The sequence below is a fragment of the Cynara cardunculus genome (genome assembly GCF_001531365.2).
Source record: "Cynara cardunculus var. scolymus isolate 2C chromosome LG 3, CcrdV1, whole genome shotgun sequence".
Classification (NCBI taxonomy): domain Eukaryota; kingdom Viridiplantae; phylum Streptophyta; class Magnoliopsida; order Asterales; family Asteraceae; genus Cynara; species Cynara cardunculus.
Window position 1 is genome coordinate 25,056,710 of NC_037530.1, and position 12,338 is coordinate 25,069,047.

A 12,338-nucleotide genomic window follows, 5' to 3' on the forward strand; every position below is an offset into this window, starting at 1 on the left:
TCCATTGGTAAGGTTTCTTGCATCGCTTAGAAGTAAGCGCTCTTAGTCAATCGGTCTACTACCACCTAGATTGTGTTGTGACCCCTCAATGTCCTTGGTTATTTTGTTACAAAGTCCATGGTAATGTACTCCCATTTCCATTCTGAAATCTCCAAGGATTGAAGTCTTCTATAGGCCTTTGGGGTTCCGCCATGACTTGAAGACAAGTAACGCATCTCTCTACATAATTAGCCACATCAAGTTTCATGATTGGCCACCAATAACTCAAATTTAAATATATGTACATATTTTTGCTACCCGGATGAATGGAATACTTAGACTTATGAGAGTCCTCTAACAGCAATTCCTGATTTCCTCCTAGTCCATGACCTCCGCCTTGAGTCCATGACCGTCTTCTATCAACAAATCACGTTGTTTCACCAGGACCTCCATCTTGATATTTTCTTCTATAAGTTCTTTGGCTTTACTCGTCTTGATTTTCTTGATTAACTCTAAATATTTAGCTCATTTTGATCAAAAATGTACTTCAAACTTTCATGATCGATGAAAAGAGTACATTTCATGCCATAGAGATAGTTGATATGTGTTGAGAATTCAACAATAATGCATATGTTTTACGTCTTTTTAGTCAAAATTAGTTTCCTTTCATTCCCACTTTGAGTCATTTTGATTTATTTTTTTATACCTTTGTTATGGAGCTACAATATTGTGGTTAAACTTGTTGGGACACAAAGATACAAGCTAACGAAGAATTTTTGCTAAAACAGCCTGATGCTACAACATTGCAGCAGCAACCACCTGATACGTGCACGGTTTTGCGAGGGCTTAACGATTAAGTTGCTGACTTTTCGATGCTGAATGGAAGACAACTGGAAAACAGCTGGAAGATTTTTTTTAATGAGGGATTTTTGAATTAATATGTCATCATGTACTTAAGATTCCCTTTATTAACTTTTGGACATTAACTAATGGTTAATATCTTTGGTGTTTAGTGCAAGGCTTTGTGTATAAATAGGGGGCTTAGCCTTGTGATTTCCATACATCTTATAACATATTTCTAAGATCAAAATAAGCTTGTTAGGGCTGATTTTGGGAGAAACTTTTGAGAAATCCAAGTTCTTGAAATTTAGCTTTTATCTTTAAATTTCTTGTTCTTTATTTTATGTTCCTTTACGTTTATTGTTATTTACTTTCTGTTATTTAATTTCCGCAATTTACATTCTCGTCATTTATTTTATAGCAATTTACATTCCCGTCATTTACATTCCCGTCATTTACTTTCTCGTTATTTATTTCCTCATTATTTACTTTACGGAATTTACGTTTATGTCTTTACTTTCCGTCATTTAATTTTACTTTCCGTTATGAGTAGCTAAGCTTTTATAGCTTGGGTGTGAGACGGAAAGGTGAGATTTTTCAAACCAAACAAAAGTAGCTAAGTGTTTTCGTAAATGACGTTCCACTGTTTCATTCGAGTTTTTATAAAATCAAGCACACTTCTTGACGGGTTGATCACTTTATAAGAGTTAAATTGCAATCGACTTAGAGATAAGCCATTAATAAGCATGTCAACTTGAATGACATAAGAGGTAGACTTGAGAAAGTTGCCGACAAGGAGACTTGTCATTTATGTTTTTCAAAATTTAACTCCTGATGGGTTGGTCACTCTTCGAAAGTGTCAAAGTGTGATAGATTCATAGATGAACTATCAAGAACACGCCAACTCGATTGATATGGGAATCGACTCGAGAGAGTGATTTTTAACTAAGAAATTTGTTTATCCATATATTTTGAAAACACCATCTTGTCACTATCCCTGGTCCGGACACCACATAGAGATATGGGTGGAAAGCTATAATATAGTGCAATGGTGAAGTCCGAGAGGAATGCCTTCAAAATAGATGGTGGAACTTAGTTTCGAAACACTGCTTGTTGTAGCATTCCTATAGCATTGGCTGCTGGAATTTGTGTTTGGGTCTCACCTTAAGTCTTACACACTTGCTTCTTTTATATATTCTGTATTCTGTTTTAATTCACCTTAATATCAAACAAAAGTCTTCAAAATCGTCATCTGAAATCATCTCTTTMATTGGACTCTAATTTAATTTTGGCTACAATCTCCGTGGACGATAATCCGGTACTTGTACCACTTATTACTTGGAAAGACGATGTTGGGCCATATTGTATATTTGCTTTGTGGCCCAATTTCATTAGTCTAAAGGTGTGAGATATAACCGACCAAGTTTTTGGCGCCGTTGCCAGGGATTGCTTTGCTAAAAGTTTTATTTTGAGTAAATTAAAAGATTTGATTTTTGTTGTAGCATTGGAATAGTTTTTGAAAAGTGGTGTATGCCACAGTCACATCGCGGAGAATTTTTCGAATTTGATCCCAACATTGAGAGAATGTTTCACCATCGGAGGAGGGCTCAAAGAGCAATTTTTGCTCTCTACTCCCTCCAAACATGGCATTACCTCCCCCAATCATTCCGGAAATACCGCATTTGGACAATCAACCACCGGGTTTTGAACCAATTCCACCATTCCTGAACTTTCAACAAGGACATTCACATCATGATAATGATAATAATTTGGACACATAATCGGACCATAATGAACAACAAAGAGCACAAACTCCGAACATCATTAATTTGGCAAATTCCAAAAATGGAAGGATCATGGATTATGCTATTTCGGATTTTGAGCAATTGAATTCCGGGATAGTTAGACTACATATGACCGCTCTCCATTTCGAACTAAAATCGATAATGTTTCATATGTGGCAAACGAATGGCCAATTTGTCGGATTACCTTCGGAGGACCCACATTCGCATTTAAAATCTTTTATGGAAATCACATATGCTTTCCTGATCCCGAGAGTGTCAAATGACGCTCTCAGACTTACTTTATTTCCATTTTCACTGAGGGATCGCGCAAAAGCATGGTTTAATTCTTTAACTTCGGGTTCTGTGCCTTCGTGGAGTAACATGGCGGAAAGTTTTTTGCGAAAATATTTCCCACCAACAAGGAACGCTAAGTCCAGGAATGAAATCTGTCTTTTTAAACAAATGGACGATGAAGTTATTCCTGACGCGTAGGAAAGGTTTAAAGAATTGTTGAGGAAATGCCCACACCATGGCATTCCGTACTGTATTCAACTTGAGATATTTTACAATGGGTTAAATCCCATGGAAAAACAAATGCTCGACACGAATACAGGCGGAGCCTTCACAGTTATGACCTATAATGAAGGATATAAAATCCTGGAAAAGATATCAGCCAACAATGGGCACTGGCTGACCCACGTGCTCAATCACAGAAAAAGACTGTTGGGATACATGATGTAGATGCATACACTGCATTAACAGCTCAGCTTACCTCCATGACCAACATGCTGAAAATTTTAACTTCTGGTCAGGGAGGACAGCAAGCTGCTAATACACCTGTCCCAACAGTCCTATTTGTGCAATGTGTGTGCTGTGGTGGAGATAATTCATATGAACATTGTACTCATAATTCTGAATCACTAAATTATGTTCATAACCGAGCTAATCCATATTCCAACAATTATAATGCCAGTTGGAGACGACACCCGAACTTTTCCTGGAACAGTCCAAGTTTAAATCCACCAGTCCATAAACAGCAAGGAACTTCCAATTTCCAACCACAACATCATGGAAACAGTTCTAACTCTCAGACTACCAACAAAGTTTTCAGAATTCACAACCACCTTTTCAGACCAAACCTCCTCCACAGACAGAATCATCTTCTTTGGAAGTAATGATTAAAGGACTTTTTGCACATGCACAAGCCCAAAACCAAGCTTTGATTAATCAACTAAGTGCGGCCATCAGAAATTTAGAGACTCAAGTCAGTCAACTTGCGCTTAACCAGAATAATCGAGCCCTTGGTACCTTGYCCAGTAATACAGAGGTCCCTAGAGACCTAGGTAAGGAACATGTGAAAGTAGTGACCCTGAGTTGACAAAAAAAGTTCAAAATGATAGTATACCCAATTTGACAGAAGCTGATGCTACAACATTGGTTCCTGCCAAAGAAAGACCGATCGAACCCTTAGAGAAGCAAGCATCCGAGACCACCACTTATGTCCCCCCTATATCAGACTTTCCATTACTCTTTCCTGAGGATGCTCGAAAAAAGTCAGAAGAAACTAAGGTTTTAGAGACCCCTAAGCTTGATGCTAAAATTTCATCTGAACCTCCAAAGGGCACCATAAAGACCCAAGGCATTCAGGACCTATCTTGCTCAACTCATCCAAGTAAGAATGTGATAAGACCAGTCCCTCCTTATGTTCCTTACCCCCAAAGGTTGAGGAATCAAAAAGAGGAACTGCACTTTAAGAAATTCTTGGATGTGTTTGAAGAATTGCACATCAACATCCCGCTTGTTGAGGCAATTGAGCAAATGCCTAGTTATGCCAAGTTTCTGAAGGACATCCTAAGTAAGAAGAAGAAGTTGACCGAATATGAGACTCTAGCCCTTACTGAAGGATGTAGTGCACTTTTGACCAATAGCATACCCCCAAGCTAAAAGACCCAGGGAGTTTTACCATTCCTTGTTCAATAGGAGGGAAGGAGATAGGGAAAGCCCTATGTGACTTAGGAGCTAGTATCAACCTTATGCCCTTGTCTATTTTCAACACCTTAGGCATAGGAGAAGCTATACCTACCATAGTCACACTCCAATTGGCCAATAAGTCCATAGCATACCCTAAGGGGAAGATTGAAGATGTGTTATTGCAAGTTGACAAGTTCATATTTCCGGCAGACTTTATCATTTTAGATTTTGAGGCAGATAAAAACATTCCTATTATTTTAGTAACACCATTTCTAGCCACCGGAAGAACTTTGATAGACGTCCAAAAAGGAGAGTTGACCATGAGACTCCAAGRCCAAAAAGTCACCTTTAATGTCTTCAACTCTCTAAATTACCCTGATTACTTGGAAGAGTGTTCAAAAATATTTGAGATAGAGGAAATGTGCTTTGAAGAAGGAATTCAGAAGAACTTTAAGTTGGAAGAGGAGTGTGATGAGGAAATAGAAGAGTATGTTGAGGAAATAGAGGAAATAGGAAATGATGTTGTCCTTGTGAATGCTGTAGCATTTGAGCTGCTGGAAAATAGTGAGCAAAAAGACTTTACCCCGTCCATTATATCACCACCTGACTTGGAGTTGAAGCAACTCCCATCCCATCTGAAATATGCTTTTCTAGGAGAAGAAGGAAAATTGCCTGTCATTATCTCATCTACACTAGAATTGTATCAAGAAAAGAAACTTGTGGACATGTTGAAATTACACAAAAAGTCCTTAGGATGGACCATTGATGACCTTAAAGGGATTAGTCCCTCCATTTGTCAACATAAGATCATCTTAGAGGATAAGACTTTCACATCCATAGAACCTCAACGAAGGCTGAATCCTGTCATGAAAGAGGTAGTCAAAAAGGAAATTTTGAAATGGTTAGACACCAGAATTATTTTCCCGATAGCCAGTAGTTCTTGGGTTAGCCCAGTCCAGTGTGTTCCAAAAAAGGGAGGGTTCACAGTCATCACAAATGATAAAAATGAACTTATACCCACTAGAGTTGTATCAGGTTGGAGAATATGCATAGACTATAGGAGACTAAACAAGGCTACTCAAAAAGACCATTTTCCACTACCTTTCATTGACCAAATGTTGGACAGGTTAACCGGAAAAGAGTACTACTGTTTCTTGGATGGTTATTCAGGGTACAATCAAATAGCCATTTCTCCCGAAGACCAAGAGAAAACCACATTTACTTGTCCTTATGGGACCTTTGCTTTCAGAAGAATGCCATTCGGACTGTGTAATGCTCCTGCCACCTTTCAGAGGTGTATGATGTCCATATTTTCGGATATGCTTGAAAAATCCATTGAAATATTTATGGATGATTTTTCTGTATATGGATCATCATTTGACAACTGTTTGGAAAATTTGAAAAAAGGTTTGGAAAGGTGTGAGGAGACAGACTTGGTCCTAAATTGGGAGAAATGTCACTTTATGGTCAAGGAAGGAATTGTTCCTGGGCACTTAATTTCAAAAAGAGGGGTTGAGGTAGATAAACCAAAGCTTGAAGTAATTGAAAAACTACCTGAACCTACCACTGTTAAGGGAATTAGAAGCTTTTTAGGTCATGCTGGATTTTATAAGAGGTTCATAAAATATTTTTCAAAAATTTCAAAACCTCTCTGTCTACTCCTTCAACATGACCAAAAATTTGATTTTAATGAGGAATGTAGAAATGTGTTCAAAACCTTGAAGAAAGCTTTAGTTACCGCACCAGTGGTAGTTGCCCCTGATTGGAACAAACCTTTCGAGATCATGTGTGAGGCGAGTGATTGGGCGGTAGGTGCTGTGTTAGGACAAAGGAAAGACAAGGTGTTTCATTTAATTTACTACGCAAGTAAGATTTTGAATGAGACACAAATTAATTACACCACAACTGAGAAGGAATTATTGGCCATAGTTTTTTCTTTTCAAAGATTTAGGTCCTACTTGATGGGAAGAAAGGTAATTGTGCATACCGATCACGTAGCCATCAAGTACTTGATCTCAAACAAAGATGCAAAACCGAGGTTAATAAGATGGGTGCTTTTATTGCAAGAATTTGACTTAAAGATATTGGATAGGAAGGGAATAGAGAATCAAGTAGCAGACCATTGTTTAGGTTGGAAGAACCTGAGATAGGAGGAATGGACATTAGTGATACTTTTTCGGATGAAAGAATCCTCATGATTGACCAACCAAAAACACCATGGTTTGCAGATTTAGCTAATTTCTTGGCCTGTGGAATAAAACCCTCTGATTACACAGGCCACATGTTGATAACATACTTTCATGATGCTAAATCTTATTTGTGGGATGACCCATTTTTGTTTAGACTTGGTGCAGATCAGATTTTGAGAAGATGCATGCCTGAATCTGAAGTGGCAGCAATCCTGCAGCATTGCCATCATGCACCATACAGAGCCTATTTTGGAGGTCAAAGGACTGCAACCAAGGTTCTACAGTCCGGTTTTTATTGGCCAACTATTTTTAAAGATTCCCACAATTTTGCACAGAGGTGCAACGAATGTCAAAGAAGTGGCTCCATTTCCAAAAGAAATGAAATGTCATTAAATGGGATACTTGAAGTTGAATTATTTGATGTTTGGGGGATAGACTTTATGGGTCCTTTCCCTCCATCAAATAATTTCCAGTAGTTCTTGTGGCTGTAGACTACGTATCCAAATGGGTGGAAGCCATGGCATGTGTGTCAAATGATGCCAAAACTGTGGTTAAGTTCCTCCAAAAACAAATTCTCACACGGTTCGGTACCCCTAGAGCACTAATTAGTGACGAGGGTACCCACTTTGTGAATAATTTGTTAAAAGGAGTTCTTGAAAAATACAATATTAACCATAGAATTGCCACGACTTATCATCCACAGACTAATGGTTTGGCAGAGCTCTCTTATAGAGAAATTAAAGGCATTTTGGAAAAAGTGGTCAAACCCAATAGGAAGAACTGAGCATTCAAGTTAGACGATGCTTAATGGGCATACAGAACCGCTTTCAAAACACCAGTCTATGGAAAAGCCTATCATCTACCTCTAGAACTTGAGCGTAAAGCATATTGGGCTATCAAAGAGCTAAATATGTCTTTGGATGAAACCGGAAAGAAAAGAAAGTTACAACTGTGTGAAATGGAGGAACAAAGAAAAATGTCTTATGAGAATGCCAATCTTTATAAGGAAAAGACAAAAAAGTGGCATGATAACAGAATCCAACACCGAGAGTTGAAAGAAGGACAAAAAGTCCTCTTGTTTAACTCTAGGTTGAAACTATTCCCGGGAAAGCTCAAGTCTAGGTGGTCCGGACCCTTTGTCATTCATAAATTTTACTCTTATGGAGCGGTTGACCTAATCAACCCAGAGGACAATACGGTGTTTAAAGTGAATGGGCAACGGGTTAAGGTATTTCATGATGTTGTAGCATTCCCAGAGCATTGCTCTGAGAATTGGGCCACACTTAAAATAAATGTGTTTTGTGGACTTTTCAAAGTCCAATGGTGTTTGTAAATATGTTTCCTTTTTATATTTATGTATTAGAGCAGTTATGTTTTATAAGCTTGTTAATGTGCAGGTTATATTTGAAAAAAGTTGTGAGAAAAGTTAATGCTTTGTTGATGCTGTAGCATTCCTGTCCAAATTTCACATGTGAAGTTAGGTGAAAAATTTTAGAAAATCAAGGGAAGTACAGTGACATCAGCAACCGCATGGAAAATCAGAAAATAATTTTGTCAGATTATTCTTTTCAGTTTTTGTCCCCCAAGCAAACACCACCCACTCCCTCCATAATGATATGCTCTCTTAACCTCCAAATAACCGTTTTGTCCACTGGTTCTTGACTCTACCGTCATTTTTTTTAAAGAAAAAGGGAGGAGACTTAATTGAGAAGAGACACTTCATCTTCCCAAGAACCATCATCACCGTCGCCTCTCATCACCGCCGGCCTCGCCATCAACCATCTCTTCTCCTTTAGTCACTTGCACTCAAAGATCATTATCATTTCATCATCTTTTCTAATCTAGGCTACTGTTTTATTGAAAAAAATACATGGCTCATTCGAAGAAACCGGTCATCCAAGACCCACCAGCACCGCCTGTGCGAAGGAGTAATCGCCGACGAGCCGCTGCCTCAGCATCGCGACGGACAAGCGAGCCCGAGTGGGTGGACCTCGTCGCCAACAGCCCGTCATCGTCTCCCCCCTCTTCGCCATCACCGCCTAGACCATGGTTGGTCACGCCCCTCATCGCTGATTCTTCGCCTAGGGCTAAGCGAACGCCTAGGCGACCGCCGTCTCCTCCACCGCCCTCGGCTGAATCTGCACCCTCACCTCCGCCAACCGTCGACGCTCCTCCATCCTCACCACCTGCCGTCACCGACACCCCTGCTCCTACCCCAACCATTCAGCCGGCGAGTGAAAACCCTAACTTGGGTAATGAGGTAACCACTATTTCAAGCCCTAATTTGGTAGAAGGACTTACGGCCTCTGACTCCTCTGAGGAGGAAGAGGATTATATGCAACTATCAACACCATCCCCCATGGTCTTGAATGAAAAATTACTTCTTTTGATTTGGCCTGATCACTACACTGTTCACGAATCCATGGCCATAGATGAATCTGTCCCTCACAATGTTGAGGAAGAACTTGTTGAAATTGAACACTATACACAACCTGTTGAGGAAGAACATTTTGAGTTTGATCATGATACACAACCTGTTGGGGAGCAAAACACTGAGTCCCCAACAATAGAAATGGATTTGGAGGCCGATCTTAGGGGTATAACATATATACCTACAAAGAAAAGAAAGGGGCTAGGAAAGGTTTTTGCAACCAGGAGCAAGGTTGTGGAAAAACAGCCCCCGAGAAAACGGGCCAAACGAACTCCTGCACCTTCTATCCAATTAAGGCACACGGCCTTTGTGCCATGAAAACCATCCCGAAAGGGATCATCAAGGTAGTCCGAGACAGCCGGTCCATCTGGGGTAAAACACAAGCCCAAGCCCAAAACCATTACGAGGCCCCCAGATGCCTTTCGATGGTTTCAGTTCAGAAAAGGCACAAGAAATGTTTGACAAGTTCAAAAATAAGAAAGCGTTGCCCGACAAGGGATTTGATCAAAGGAGCATCGAGGAATTTGGCTTTATACGCCAGGTGATCAACAAGCATGGGTGGCAAACATTGTGTGAGGTAAAGAACTCTTTTAACTTGACGTTGATTAAAGAGTTTTACGCGGAGGCGTGTGTTTATAGTACCACCAAACTCAAAGTAAGGGGTGTTAAGGTAAGCTTTTCGGCTAAGGCCATAAACAAACTTTTAGGCCTATCACCCCCGAGAAAAACTGAGTATGGTACCCTCTCTCTAAAATTTTCCCAAGATAAATTAGAGGAGATTGGTAGAGAGTTAGGAAAGCCCGGAGCCACATGGGACTCCCACAGCAATTACATGCTGATATCTTTTAGGGCTTCCAACTTGACTCCCGATGCGAATGTATGGATGAATTTTATTCGACACTTTCTCCACCTGACAACTCATGATAGCTCCATTTTGGTTGAGAGAGTCATTTTACTATATTGTGTGGTCATGGGAAAATCAGTAGATGTGGGGGAAGTTATTGAAAAGGCCATCCTCTATTGTTCGAGGAGGAATCAAGGGAAATTATTTTTCCCAGGCCTACTTAACAAATTGTTGTTGCAAGCGGAGGTACCTCGTTATACAGATGACTTAGTGATCAAGGAGAGTGAGAAGAAGTGATCAATCGATATGAAGGCAGTATCACGGCTAAGAGAGAGAGGTGACCGAGGAAGGGAGCATACGGGGATGACAAGGATTATGGATGATTTGTTCATGCAGGGCAGCAATCTGATGGACTCTTTGATGGACCATCGGGCTGAAATGGTAGAGAAAATTGATGGGATGCAAGCTGAGTTGATGGAGCAGTTAAAGGCATGTGAAAGAAAGGTAAAGAAGAGGTTTCAGAAGTTAAAAGTGGAGCTGGAAGAGGGAGCTGGTGGTAAGATTAAGAGGCTGCAAAAGAGGTTGAAGCATTACAAGGCGGAGAATGCAAGGCTAAAGGCTGAGATCAACGCGGGCACAACAGCCGCGGCTGTCCGGAGCACACAGCCTACTCCTTCGGAGTAGGGCAGGTGTTACCACGTACTTTAGTCTCCATATTTTATTTCTTTGAGTCGGGAATAGTCTTTAATAGTTTTTAGTTTTATTTTTTATGCATGATCACTTGAGTTGAGTTATGTTGCACATAAGATCATAGCTTGAATAATTCTTCGGATTACTTATCATTCACCCAAATCACTTTGTTCAAAACTAGAACTAGCAAACCACTTTTTGGGAAAATACTTTGATCACACAGCTCACAATAGGAAATGATATAGGCCTTTTTTTAAGCCACTTGCACCCTTTCAAACACCAATTACCCCACAAAGCTCCAATGAGGACATTGTCGAATTTAAGTTTGGGGGAGGAGTTTATATAAGGACATAAAGTCAATACCAAAGAGCAAAGCTCTAATTTGACTCCTTATCATAAAAGGGTTTGGAAAAACACAAATAAAAGTCCCATAGGGGATATGTGTTTCAAAAAAGCACAATGAAAGTTCCATAGGGACTATGTGCACACTCCAATCAAAAGTGGTCAAAGTGCCCAAAAATTTGAAAAAAATCATATGTGGAGTATAAAAGGAAAAAGGCAATGGGAGAAAAGAAACGCCAAAGAGAGTAAACCCTTTAAGCCCTATTGATCCTAATTATGTGAGTGCGTTTGAGCTAACGAAGAGAAGGGAATACTAGCCTATGGTTCACATAAAATGACTTGGTTTTGAATAACTCATCTTGAATTTATGAAAGGCTATGAACCTCATGTTGGGTATAACTCTTGTTGGGTTGGCACTTAATGCCTTGATCATGCAAATTCGTGTATAAATTGAGTCTTTTTATTTGTCTTTTGGTTTCTTGGGGACAAGCAACGGTTTAAGTTTGGGGGTGTGATATGTGTTGAGAATTCAACACATAATGCATCTGTTTTACGTCTTTTTAGTCAAAATTAGTTTCCTTTCATTCCCACTTTGAGTCATTTTGATTTATTTCTTTATACCTTTGTTATGGAGCTAAAATATTGTGGTTAAACTTGTTGGGACACAAAGATACAAGCTAACGGAGAATTTTTCCTAAAACAGTCTGATGCTACAGCATTGCAGCAGCAACCACCTGATACGTGCACGGTTTTGCGAGGGCTTAACGATTAAGCTGCTGACTTTTGGATGTTGAATGGAAGACAGCTGGAAGATTTTTTTAATCAAAGATTTTTGAATTAATATGTCATCTTGTACTTAAGATTCCCTTTTATTAACTTTTGGACATTAACTAGTGGTTAATATCTTTGTTGTTTAGTGCAAGGCTTTCTGTATAAATAGGAGGCTTAGCCTTGTGATTTCCACACATCTTATAACATATTTATAAGATCAAGATCAGCTTGTTAGGGCTGATTTTGGGAGAAACTTTTGAGAAATCCAAGTTCTTGAATTTAAGCTTTCATCTTTTAATTTCTTGTTCTTTACTTTATGTTCCTTTACGTTTATTGTTATTTAATTTCCGCAATTTACATTCTCGTCATTTATTTTCTCGCAATTTACATTCCCGTCATTTACTTTCTCGTTATTTATTTCCTCATTATTTACTTTACGCAATTTACGTTTATGTCTTTACTTTCCGTCATTTAATTTTTACTTTCCGTTATGAGTA

The 12,338-nt window shown here is 39.3% G+C and overlaps 1 non-coding gene across 1 annotated transcript; it reads right to left on the minus strand.

Annotated features, from left to right (window-relative positions):
* Positions 1 to 3,032: 3,032 nt before the first annotated feature.
* LOC112510579 lies at positions 3,033 to 3,139 on the minus strand. Its single transcript, XR_003068957.1, has one exon. It is a non-coding gene; the product is annotated as a small nucleolar RNA R71 (small nucleolar RNA).
* Between the last annotated feature and the right edge of the window lie 9,199 nt (positions 3,140 to 12,338).